This window comes from Embiotoca jacksoni, unplaced genomic scaffold (assembly GCF_022577435.1).
Source record: "Embiotoca jacksoni isolate LCO1_2020_lvr unplaced genomic scaffold, fEmbJac1.0.p SCAF_8, whole genome shotgun sequence".
NCBI classification, from domain to species: domain Eukaryota; kingdom Metazoa; phylum Chordata; class Actinopteri; family Embiotocidae; genus Embiotoca; species Embiotoca jacksoni.
This window is the reverse complement of record NW_027185436.1, coordinates 1,569,527-1,582,074: the sequence shown is the minus strand read 5'-3', so window position 1 is coordinate 1,582,074 and position 12,548 is coordinate 1,569,527. Positions and strand designations below refer to the sequence as shown.

Genomic DNA, 12,548 nt, shown 5'->3' with positions numbered 1-12,548 from the left:
CTGTAATCATTCTACAAACACTGTTCCGCTATTTGACTCCAGTACTTACGAAGGTTGCAGAAGGTGCAAAAATATACACCTGTCTTCATCAAAGTTTGCATGGTTTCAGAATGGATCAGAAAGACGTTTATTTCACTCCTCTCATGTATAAAAACACACATAAAAGCCTCCATCATGAACCTTTTTACAGGTTCTTAAAAGAAAGGAAAGATTTCTGCAGAATGATTTCTGGGAAATATACGCAAATAAGATAAGAATGTTTTTAAATTAGTAAAGTTGATGAGTTAATTAAACAATCTAGTTGACAATAAAGCAGATAATCTCATAATTGTAAATTCTGTAAATGACAATTAAATAATTAAACTTGAAAAACTTAAATCTAAGCTTTTTGAATACGAGAGATGAAGCAAACACTGAGTAAAAACTGGTTTGTAATGAATCACAGATTAAAATTCAAAGTTATCAGGACTCCTTTTGTCTGAGATAAGTGACTGGTTGGTTTCATTACCAACTTCACTTAATTTAAATGCTGAAGTTTCGAAGGCTTAACGACTTGTATTTATGAGGAAAAAGAATAGTGAGTTGCAGTCTTTCCATATTTTGTCCATGTATGTCTTAGTTTACATGTACAAATACATTTACATAACTATATAGAGTCATGAGATGCACACAAACACCCACGCACACTTATAACCGCTGACCATAGGTCCACTCTTTGACCAAGTTCCCACCATAAAAACTGTAAAACAAACAGTCCCCCCATTCATTCACTGTACAACGCCACTAAATTAACCAAAGACTTTATTCCCCAGCAGTCATGTGACCCGACACTGAGGGGCATCTCCAGCCTTGTTAAACAATGTGACGTTTCAATTCACTCCAATCATCATTAAGATTTAATACGGCTTTAACTATGAATGTTAAATTGTAGCTTCTGTTGAATGTTGGGGAGGTGTTTATCTGTTTCAAGCTCTCGGTTTTGAGAGATACTCTGACTTTCCAGGCTTTACTACAGTACTGATACACCACAGAGACAACACTGCTTCCAGAGACTCTCTGTTACTAATGGACAATTATTTCAGAGGAACAGCTCGAAACACAACGGGGAGACCATTCAATATTTTTTATAATTGCAGGAATCAGGCAGGATGATGTAGCTGGTATATGGCCACTTCATAGTGAAGACACTGTAAGTCGTGCATGTCTATAAACAGAACTATGTTACAACTCTGCAAACTCCAAACATCCTTCCAGCTCTGAGTACTAATTTATCCCAATGATGAACATATTGCATCAAAGCTGAAGTGTTACCTGATAATAATACTGAACTTCTGGATTGTTAAAAGTATAAATTATTTATGGTAGAGTATAGGATGTGGTGCAGTGGTTAGTGTGGTCACCTCACAGCAAAAAGGTTCAGGGTTCAAATCTGCCACTTTCTGTGCAGAGTTTGCACGATCTCCCTGTGGTTTTGACACAGAGAACAGTGTTTTGTTGAGTTATTCGTACCTTGTAAATTCACAAAGAAAGCCACCTTGGTGTTATTATAGTCCTGCTTTCCCCCACGCGCCATAGCCTTTTCCTCCATTTACTGATTACTGGGCTACACAACAAGAAGTTTCAAATGCAAGGGTGAAGAGTTGTTGTTTTGTTCAAGTAAGTTCAGGTAAGTTTTTATGGGTATTGATTTTCATACTTTACAACAGTACATGGAGGTCAATGGCTGCCTGACTGCTTAACTGTGGAAGATGTACTATGGATTGGAAAATGGTTAGCTTTGAGAAAAAGGACTTGATTTGTATCAAATGGAATTTAATTTTTTTCCCCCAAATCTCTAAAATCCTTAAAACCTCATAAAAATCTGGTCAGCTGACGAAAAGTTTGGGAAAATATGGTAAAAAAAACTATAAAACTATATGAACACTCCATCCAGATACTTGTGTAAAGTACAAGTGTTGAAATAGGTCATGAGGTACGAGCTGTTTACGCTTGGCTTTAAAACTACAATGAAAAAGAGATTGATTTTACTTGAGTGTGAGTTTACTTCAGAACAGTGTGGTTTAACTTAAACCACCTTTAACAGTGAAAGCCAACGATGCCCTATTTCTTTTTTTTACGTGCGCACACACCCACACAGAGTTGTGTTCCCATCACTTCAAAGGACATTACATTGACGTACATATATTCCCTTTCACAGACTAATTTTAATCTTTACCCTAACCTCGACCCAAACCTAATCTATTTTATCCAAAACTTAAAACAAGTGTTCCTGCTACAATTCTATGATTTACAACGTACATTATTTTTACCCCCCAAAAAGACCGTTGGTCCCCTCGACACAAGATGCACACATACACACATGTACTTTCTCTGAGCTACTCTACTCTTTAAAATGCAGGCAACAAACACTTGCATTGATGTTATTCCAGGCAAACAAAGGTGTGTAAAACTACCCCAGTGTAAGAGTCACCTGTGACTGGCTTAACAGGTCAGAGGTCACGCAGATGAATGGGTGTCTTGTCTGATCAGTGATCTCTGGTTTCTCCACAGAACAGTGCTCTTTTATCAACACTGACCACTTGTTTGCAGCTGCAAGAAAGAACTTTTTCCTCAGAGGGTGTGTGTGCATCCAAATGGCTGAGGAGCCCTTTTGTATTGTACGGATTAAAAAAAGAAGGCTTTTCCCACTACTACTATAGCTGACATACAGTATATAGTTGCTCATTTACATTACACATGAAATAATGGTGAATGTGACTTGACATTGTGATGCAGAGATAATAATTTTCTATAGGAATTCAGTTGAGTTCATAGTTAAACACATAATCAAATCATATCCATGTACTTCATTAGCACAAAAATCCTGCAAATGTAATATTGTCGTTAGTCAGGCCTGCTTGGTGGATTTGAAATGTTGATCACAATGACTACACCAGTCAGAGATCATTTTTGATATCAAGTACTGATCAAAAGTTTAGACACACCTGCTCATTTTCATAAATCTTCATTTTTTTATTTAGTCATGAAATAACACATGAGATCACAGTATGTAGTGAAGAAAAATCCAAACAAACCAAAACATTTGTAAAATTTTAGATTAATCAAGGTAGGCTGTGTTGACACGCTTCCATTCACCAGTGTCTGATTTGATCATAAATAGACATAAATCATTGTAAAAATTTGATTCCAGCCTCTTCAAATTGAGAATAGGTCCCAAAAGGTTCCAAAGACAACAAATATCTCAGGCTGGAGGGTGTTTAAGCTGCACAAATGATGGAGTTCGGGGTGTGAATATTTCACTCAATACAGATGTCATATAGTTCCAACGAAGGAGCTCATTTAAGTCATTGCAGGATCTGCGTTGCCTGACTGCACCGACGGTGGCTCGCAGCCTCACTTTTCTTCGCTGTGAGTAAACGTCTGGTAACTCAGCTCGTATGAGTGTTTGCACAGCCACGCCGAAGGGCGGACCAATCAGCGACCATTGTTGGTGGTTAACCACGTTTGTCCCACCCCTCCTTCACTGTGATTGGACGGCTTGTGGCAGTGACGAGGGCAACTCTCGGTGTTCGGACCAAAACAGATCGCTGCAAGTTTAGCGTTCAGAATAAACGCTCAGCAACTCGTAACGCTGCTGCTGTTCATTAAAAACAACTTTAAAAATATGCGCTACTCAGGAAAAAATGCTTTGGTGGACACGGCGGGTAGTTGCAGCGGTGGCAGAGAGTTTTGGCGCGAGCTGATTGGTTAAAATTAACCCGAAGTCTACGCCCAGCAGGATGGAACGACTACACACGATTTTCTGTGGAGGGTGGTCAGACCCACATTCACAGAGTGAAAATCAGGAAGGGAAATCAGGTCGGGTTCGCACCCAATGAGGATCTGTGAGCTGCATTTTAAAATATACTGTTGTATTTGGTCTGTTTCCCCTGTTGTTTCTCCTTTAAAACATACTGAAGTCGTGCCCAGGAACTGGACCGACATCCAGACTACCACTCCTATCAATAATGACACCAGCACAGTGACGTGAAACACATCTCCCTCTAGAAAGAGAGAGAAGAACTCTGTATTCACAGGGATTCACTGAAAATCAAGGTTTGTCTTGAATAAAGGCTGCAACTACTTACAACAACTGCGGAAAGATAGAAGCTGTTGCATAATAGTTTCCATCGGTCGGCCAATCGGAGGATGACCTGCACAGTAAAAGATAAGCCAATGAGCACAGCTGCTGTGTTTCCAGAGCCCTCAGTATATTCCCTCACAGTGTGTGTTTGGTTTAATGGCAAACTGAGTTCTGGATAAATGAACCCTGTTTTCAAAGAGAGGAAGGTGTGTAGAGGAGGACGAAGAGTTTCCAAGATGAGAGGAGAGGGATGGAGGGGCATAACTGTCCAAACGTTGCTACAGTCCAGAACCTCTTAAAGGCTATTGAGTACCAGCTCATGCGCTCAGAATAAAGAGCTTTAGGTCAACTTTCATGTCTCCATGTTAACATGGACACAATGGACATCTGGTCACAGACATGTAAAGGCACCCCGGTCCTCCAACAGACGAGCAAGACATTCAGAGAAACAAACACAAAATAACTGTCGTAGACGTTTTGGATTTTGCACCTCTTTGATCATTTTTGGTGTCCTCATGTTCATATTTCGTATTATATTTCATATTTGTGGTGGTTTGTAATCTCTTTGTGGTCTTTTTTCACCTTTTTTCTGTAACTTTACATCTCTTTTTAGTTGTTTAACATCACTGTGGTGGTTTTGTGTCTCTTTGTAGTCACTTTTGCATCTTTTGGTGATTATTTTGCATTTTTTGGTGATTATTTAGCATCTTTTTAAAGTCATTTTCTAAATACTTTTAGGTATTTTCCATTTCTTTGAAGTAGTTTTCCTTCACTGCATGGGCATTTAGTGTCTCTTTATAGCCTTTTTTTTGTTATGGCCTAAACTATGTGACTTTCCAATAACACAGTTACCAGTCACTTCAAACAGACGGTTCAATAATCTATCAAGGATTAAGGGATCCACAACAAGTTGTCACAAAGGCCTCTTAACGGTGCTTTCATGAGGTGAAAAAGAGTCTATTTGAATCTTGAAAGAAAGGTTTGTGTTTTCAGGAGTGTTCAGCATTCAACAACCACCAGCCCATATTTTCTGTTTTATCTCAAGTACCTGTCTTATCAGGCTGATTGCTAGTTACAGCTCCCATACGGTGTTTCCCATTGGTTGAGAATTTACTTGTGTTGGTGGGTGGCACAGCATGTGATGCATGTGTATACAGGAACTCATGCAGTTCAGCGAGGGAAGTGACCCAGCTTATTTTCTATACAACGTGCAACGCAACTAAAGTGAGGACGAAAATAATTTGTGAAGTGTCAGATAAAACATTTTAATATAAGAAATAACGAAGTTGAAATCAACCTAGCACTCCTGAGAGAAATGTGTAGGTTAAAACCAGTATATGACTGGAACCTTTGTGAAATTAGAGGGCTTTTAATTTGCTGACTTGGCTGAATGCCGTGACTCTCCTGCTGTAACTCTGATCCCTCACTCACTCAGTGGCAGACATTCACTTTATTAGTTCTGGTTGCACTGTTCCGGTCCAGCTAAAATATTGTATTTATGCTATTAACTTAATTCATGCACCCTTTTCTTTTCAGCTCAGTTTGGTACTCTCGTCTTTAACGAAGGGCAGACCTCAATTCCTGCTTTACTGACACGGTGCGGAGCAGACGCAAGATGAAGAAGAGCGAGGGGAGATTGTCCACTCATTATCTGATTGTATCAACAGGGTTCTTGTCTCTAACAGATTAAGAAATGAATAAAAAATGCTGACACTGCTTGCAAAATATATTTGTTGACCAGCAGCCCGCCTAAGTCTATCTGTTAAATCTAGTATGCTAAAAGTACCGGGATGTCCTACTGCATCCGGTCTCTGGCTGTTCTGACCTACAATCCTCTGCTCAGCACATCAACTGAGAGGCCGAGGACGTTGAAGGTGCTGATGCTCCACCTGTTTGCAACTTGCAAAATGAAAAAGGAAAAGACGAAGCAGAAGAAGCATTCAAAGGAACTCGTTTCCAATCCCATCCTTCTTTTTACTGCAGATGTCACTCTACAGATCGCAACAGATATGACCAAGAGGGTCAAAGATGAAGGCGCATTTTTATGATGAACTAGTATGTCCCAATTGTATACATACTACATGCAACAGTACATACTTTGTAAGGGTAGCTGCAGTAATTACTAAAAGTAAGAAGAAAAAGTATGTGATTCGAAACGCAGCCTATGTGTGGGAAACACGTCTGTATGTTTCAGAATACCTCTGAGAATCACTCAGAGTTAAGGAGAACTCCAACGATCAATTTACTAATCAACAGATGGTCATGTAATGACGTTTAACCTCTTTTCCATTTTTTTCCTTTTAATAAATCTACAATCTTTGGGTTTCGGAGCGTTGATCAGACAAAACTAAAAATGTAAGGATTATATCATTTTCACTGTTTTCTAACGTTCAAATTTTGTATCAATCAATCAATTTATCAAGAAAATAAGGTACAGATTAGATTATGATGAAAATCGCTGTTAGTTGCAGCCCTAAAGGGATGAAGGACTTGTTTCACCTTCACTATTATTGTGTAAGTCTTTCCTTCAAGAATTGGATTACACTGTACTGTTATTGTTACTGAATGCTGCAGATGACTGTTCAGTTATCAATGTCCCTGCACAAAAGAAGACAGGTGGGGAAGGATTTCACAGTAGCACAGAAAAAAAACTCAGCGGAGGTCCGACCATCTAAAGTTGATTCTTTTCTGTCAAATCCAAAAACTCGACGTCCCAACTTCTCTCTTCGGTGGACACTGCACCTGCTACTGTTGATTTTTCAAACACTTAAGATAGGGCGTCTATTGTTTCACCATATCTGCCTTCAGAAATCACTCCAGAAATCTGTGACAGCGACCAAACAATAGCAGGAAGTAGCATTTTCACGTCAAACGCGTCACAAAGCGAGGGAATCTGCAGAGGAGAGCCCAGGCAAATAAACAGTGGGCTGATGTCTGAGTTTTTGGTCTTTATGTTTCTAGTTTATTGTAGAAATACCTTAAAATAGGGGTTTATCATCCAAAAACCTTCACCAATGATTTAAACACAGAGAAATATTGTCGTTATGCATGCGTTATTATGCTATGATTTTACTGGTCTGGCCTACTTGAGATCAAAGTGGGCAGTATGTGGCCCCTTAACTAAAATGAGTTTGACACCCCTGCTATAAAGTAACAAAAGAGGAAGTCAGTGTGGGTCATGTGAGCGCACTAAGGTTTTGCATTTGTATGAAATAGCTACACTTCCCAGTCATGATCAAAGACTGCAGCAGTTTGTTGGTGAATGAAAAGTTAAGGAAGAGATACGGCTGTTGATCAAGACTCGATACTCTACAATTGCTTTTGGTCTTTCAGAACTTACTTCCAGCTTTGGAAGAATCCATGAATGCAATTAAATGACAAGCAAAGAAAAGCAATATTTCATTAGGCGATTTTTTTTTTTTATAAAAGTCCTCGTGAAATATTCCGAGTATAATAGTAAATGTATATGTGTACATTTGGGCCTGAAATGAGTGAAACTTTGACTGTGCTGAGGGATCTGGATTTCACCTGGCCACAGTTCGGCCACAGCTTGACTGAAACCAACACAGTGAGCTCGGGGCCTTTAGTGTGAAGTGGAAGTCTTTATATTTGAAGCTGTGACACCCGACCACCTCTCAACCTCTCTTATCTGCTGCTGTTCTCAAGAAACATGTAATAAAATGTTGTCTCAATTATCAGTATTAGCATGTGATTTTGAGTCCGAGTGAGTGACATCTAAAAGTCTTGACTCGCCAAAGAAATTTCAAAGAACCTGAAATGAGAAACGTTGACCCATCCACCAGCGATGCATTTGCATGGAAGGAAACAGTCAGGAGTTGATGACAGTAATCGAAAGACACCGTGTAAAGACACAAGAATTATACACATTTAAAAGTAGACCTGCTAACTTCTGCTTTAGCCGTGAGAACCCTGATCATTTAGTAGCAACGACTGAGGTCTGATAACTTCCTCAGGAAGGTTCCTCCAGCCGTTTGTCTCCATCTCCACTGTGGGCTGAAACCCCATGAAGACTGAACTAACGGACTCACGCTGGGACTTTTTTTCTGTGTGTAAAACTGCTGTCTCCCAAGAACTTCATAAACACCCCGATTCCTCTGATGGAAACACAGGTAGAGAAACCGCATTTCTCAGAGGTCCTTGGTGCTCAGATGATTTCTTCTGGTAAAGAGGAAGCTTATAAGTTCAAATAGCCAAACGTCCTAATGTCAACTTGGCCTTTCAAATTAAGGATAATTCATTTAAACATAAGCAGTCGCATAAAAAAATTAATGGATGGTTAGATGCATGCATGATGAACACCCGAGTAACAGCGTAAAACACTACGAGTGTCTTGGTCTTCAACATCAAATGAAGGCAACTATAAACTGAATGTCCTGAAACAGGAAATTGTCTTCACCCACATTCTCCAAAAAGAGTATTGATTTATTTTTGTTTTCAAAAGAAAATTGTCAAACTGGCAACAGCATTGAAAAACAAATAACAAATGACACATTTTTTATGCCTGACATCATTTGTTTTTGTATACTGGAGGTAGTACAGATGTGATTCCTCTGGAGATGACGGGGGCAACATAATATTACAGTACCGGTATTATAGTGATGAGTGTTAAACCCTGACGTCAAACGCAAAGGGAAGAAAAATGATGGTAGTAACTACGACGTGAGGAAAGACAGCAGTGAGTGCTGTGACCACTGCTCGGGTCGTGTACCGAGATATTTTGCGTTTGAGTTGGACGGTCAGGGTCAAGTTGGAAACAACCACAAGCCAGGATGAAAACAGTACAGGGTGGATTCTAATAAATGAATAGCTCTTTTTAAAAATGTACTAAAATGAACTGCCCGCTAAACTTTAACGATGATAATCTGATTTGGGCATTCAGTTGTGCAGGTGTTTGTAGCACATCTTTACAAAGTATTTTATTACCAGAAGATGCTAAACCACAGCTAAGATTTCGGGGGGGTTTTTGCTTCCTGAGTGGGTGCGAATGGTTCCTTCAGCTGCAGTTTTTCTGTGCCATTGAACCACGTAGACCATATACTGTGGCTTATTGTTTTTTTTTCTGTTACGTCTGGCAACCTAACATCACAATAAATCAGAAAAGTGCAAACAATGAAAAAAAATCTCTCTTTCTGTTTTTTTTTTTTTACAAATACTTACAAGCAACTTTACTGCCATCAAATATTTGAATGTTTCTAGCGTTATAACATGGATCAACTTTCAGTCCAAAAATTAGCTACCAAATTTATCACTTGAAAAAATCTTTGAAAAAATGGGTAGTTTAAGTGCAGCCTAAATGCACTTTTGTTTGTTCATTTCCTCCTTGTCTGATCTCTGGTTCCTCGTACCTGTCACTTATAATGTGTTTGACTGACCACAAAATCCCCTTCAGTTTAACCATTAACTGGGTTGAACAAACAAATGACACACTCGGTTATTTTTGGGGAGTTTTCAAGTTTCATGTGGATCAATAACTTTTCACTAATTAGTTGAGACTGTGAGTGAATGAGGGAACTTGTAATGAAACTCAAAACTCTCATTTCTCTCTGACTCACATCTGGAAAAAAACAACAGGAAATCCCTCCTAAGCAGCGTTCTGCTATTGTGAGAGAAATATACCTTCAACAGTCTTAAAAAGTGATTTGTGACTGTACGAAAAGGCATACAAAGCCTCAATGCGTTAGTCACTATTTTTCACTAGTGCATAAAGTACTGACCTTAAAGCGACCTTTTACCCCACTGATGACAGACATTAACAAAGCAAGGATGGGGTGAAGGGAGGTGCAGTTATGACATAAGGACAATACAGCATCGGCGCTTTGAGCCCCGAGCGCTGCACCGAAAGACCCAAACAATCAACCTCTGAATTATTCACCTGACCTCTCAGGCCACAAAGCCACTCCTCCTCTCATCTTACCTGATAAAACACTGACATTTTGATTGACCTTTTGGGTTTGATGCATCTTCTTCGTTACTCAGACTCTACAGACGCTTATCGATATCTCACAATGAATGGCCTTCAAACTGCAACACAGACTGAATTTTGATGCGGGATAAATTAACAACTGTGTATTATTGATTGAGATTGAATTTCGTGAATGACCTTAAGTGACCCCTCTGAGTTCATTTAATAGGAGCCGCTGTTGCTCCATCGTATGCAAGTTTCTGAATCACATTACTCAACATTTTCTGTCTAATTAACCAAATTGCTTTAGTTTTACTTCCCTAAAAAAACCAACACATAGTTTGCGTCGACATTTCTTCTGTCAAGACCACGTTCATTGTTCTTTTTGCAACATGGCTGCTCTTGTAAAATAGTTGTCTGAACTAAGTTTGGATGTTTCTTGTGTTTGTCATCATGCTAGCACCATGGCTCTAGTGATGGCAATGTCAGTTTGTGAACTTTGGTCCAGACAGAAAACATCTCAACCACTACTAGATGGAGCTGCTATGAAATTTGGTAAAAGAAAAAAAAAAAAAAAAAAAAAATATGAATGGGCAACAGAGGATGAATTTAACTGACTTTTGTAAATCCCTGACTTTTCCTTCGGCACAAACAGCTCAGACAGGAAATACATCAACATCTATTATACAACCAGTAGGTCCGGACCAGTCCAGGGATCTGATTGGTCAACTGAACATTTGGAATGTGCTCAAATCAGCATGACATCACACGCTGCTCATCACTAGAAATATCACTCCACTCCCTCAATGGGAATATATAATTGCAATTTACTTTAATATAATATGCAGTATAATGTTGTTTTACTTGTTATAGGTCTATTAAATGTGACCCATTTGGCAAAATCAGGTCTTTTTTGGTCCTTATTTGTCGCTCCGAGCACCCGTACCGTAACACCACGGACAGTCCCGCACTTAAAATCCTGGGGACGGCTATTTTGACCGGTTATGTCTTAACACATGACACGGTGATAAAATCTTAAAAATACATGACTCCATCGATATCTTTTTTCAGCGAATATCTTCATTACAACGAGATTGAGCGAGCTAAGCAGTTTAGTGTTTCTATGTGCTGTATTTATTCAGTTTGAGAAACCATCTCTAGAAAGTAATAAAACGGACTCGATCTCGTCTCTGTTGCTAGGGATGTTGCTAAGGGTCCGACTACTTCCTGGAGTGGTAAACATTGCATACATTTCATTCACTACTGATTGTTTTCCAGTTGTTAGTCATACCCCACGTAGTGCCATGGAAACACAGATCACACAAACAAATAGTTGTATATTTTGATAGAGAATTGCCCCACAATATGAATACATTTTGATTACATATTTTATTTAGATGTTTACTTGTTGTGCAATCTCAATATTACACTCGAGGCTGTGCTTTAATGTCATTATTGTCACTTCAGTGATGCTTACGGAGCTCGAGGACCTTGCGGCAGCTCCTCGGTCCTGACCGCATCACTGTCATGCCAATAATGACGTTAAAGCACACCCTCTTGTGTAATATTGCTAAACTAAATTGACAGGTATAAATGTTTCCACAGACATTCACGATACCAGAATAATGATGTCAAATGACTTTGGTTATCCCTTAAATTTTTATTCTTTTGAGTGAACTTTCTCAACAGCTGTTGGGAAAAAATGCTATAAGATTTGGTAGAGACATCCATGTCCCCCATTAGATAAACTGTTGTAACTCTGATGATGCCTTGACATTTTCTGTCATCAGGTAAAATTTTGGATTTTGTCCAATCTCCAAACTCAGCCTGATGAAATACTAAACTGAGATGGTGAACATGGAAAACATTCTACCTGCTAAACAGCTTGTTAGCATTGTCACTGACACCATGTCCGCAAGCCAGCAGTATTCTCTGAATCACTCTCCTCTCCATCCCATCTGTACTATTTAAGTCAGAGTGCTTATTACATTAAGTATGATGGAATCAATGCTGTGCTTTGGGTTCCTCTTTCATCCACAGAAAGTATTTTTGATGAGCCAAAATACAGCATACAAAGTTTCCTTGTAGCCTTATGACAGCCGTGGTATGTAATGCTAATAAATATAAAAAAGTGACAAGATTGAGATAAAGATGAAGCTTTACAAACACTGACGCTATCAAATTGCAAATAATGTATTCAATGAGTGACTCATTGTACAGCTGGTGGTAATAAGGTGTGACCCACAGCCACTGAGGCTTCCAGTAAATAAAGTTGAGCTAGAGGTTTTCTTTTCTCTGTAAGTAATACTGCTAATATGTTTGGATAACATTAAAAACAAATTACAGCCATAAAATATGTATCAAGTTGATAAAAGTGTGTAGAGAAATTAAGAAGCAGGACAAAAGGTGTGAAAAGTTGGATGAAGCTGTCATTAATTGGGAAAGTGGTTTAAATCAGCGAAGATGGTTTCAAGAATCTCAGTCTCTGTAAAGACATAGCTT

The 12,548-nt window shown here is 39.0% G+C and overlaps 1 protein-coding gene across 1 annotated transcript in view; it reads right to left on the bottom strand.

Annotated features, from left to right (window-relative positions):
• Nucleotides 1–12,548, bottom strand: part of LOC138191734 (phospholipid-transporting ATPase ID-like) — a 44,769-nt gene that overhangs the window by 31,183 nt on the left and 1,038 nt on the right. The gene's annotated exons all lie outside the window — the stretch shown is intronic.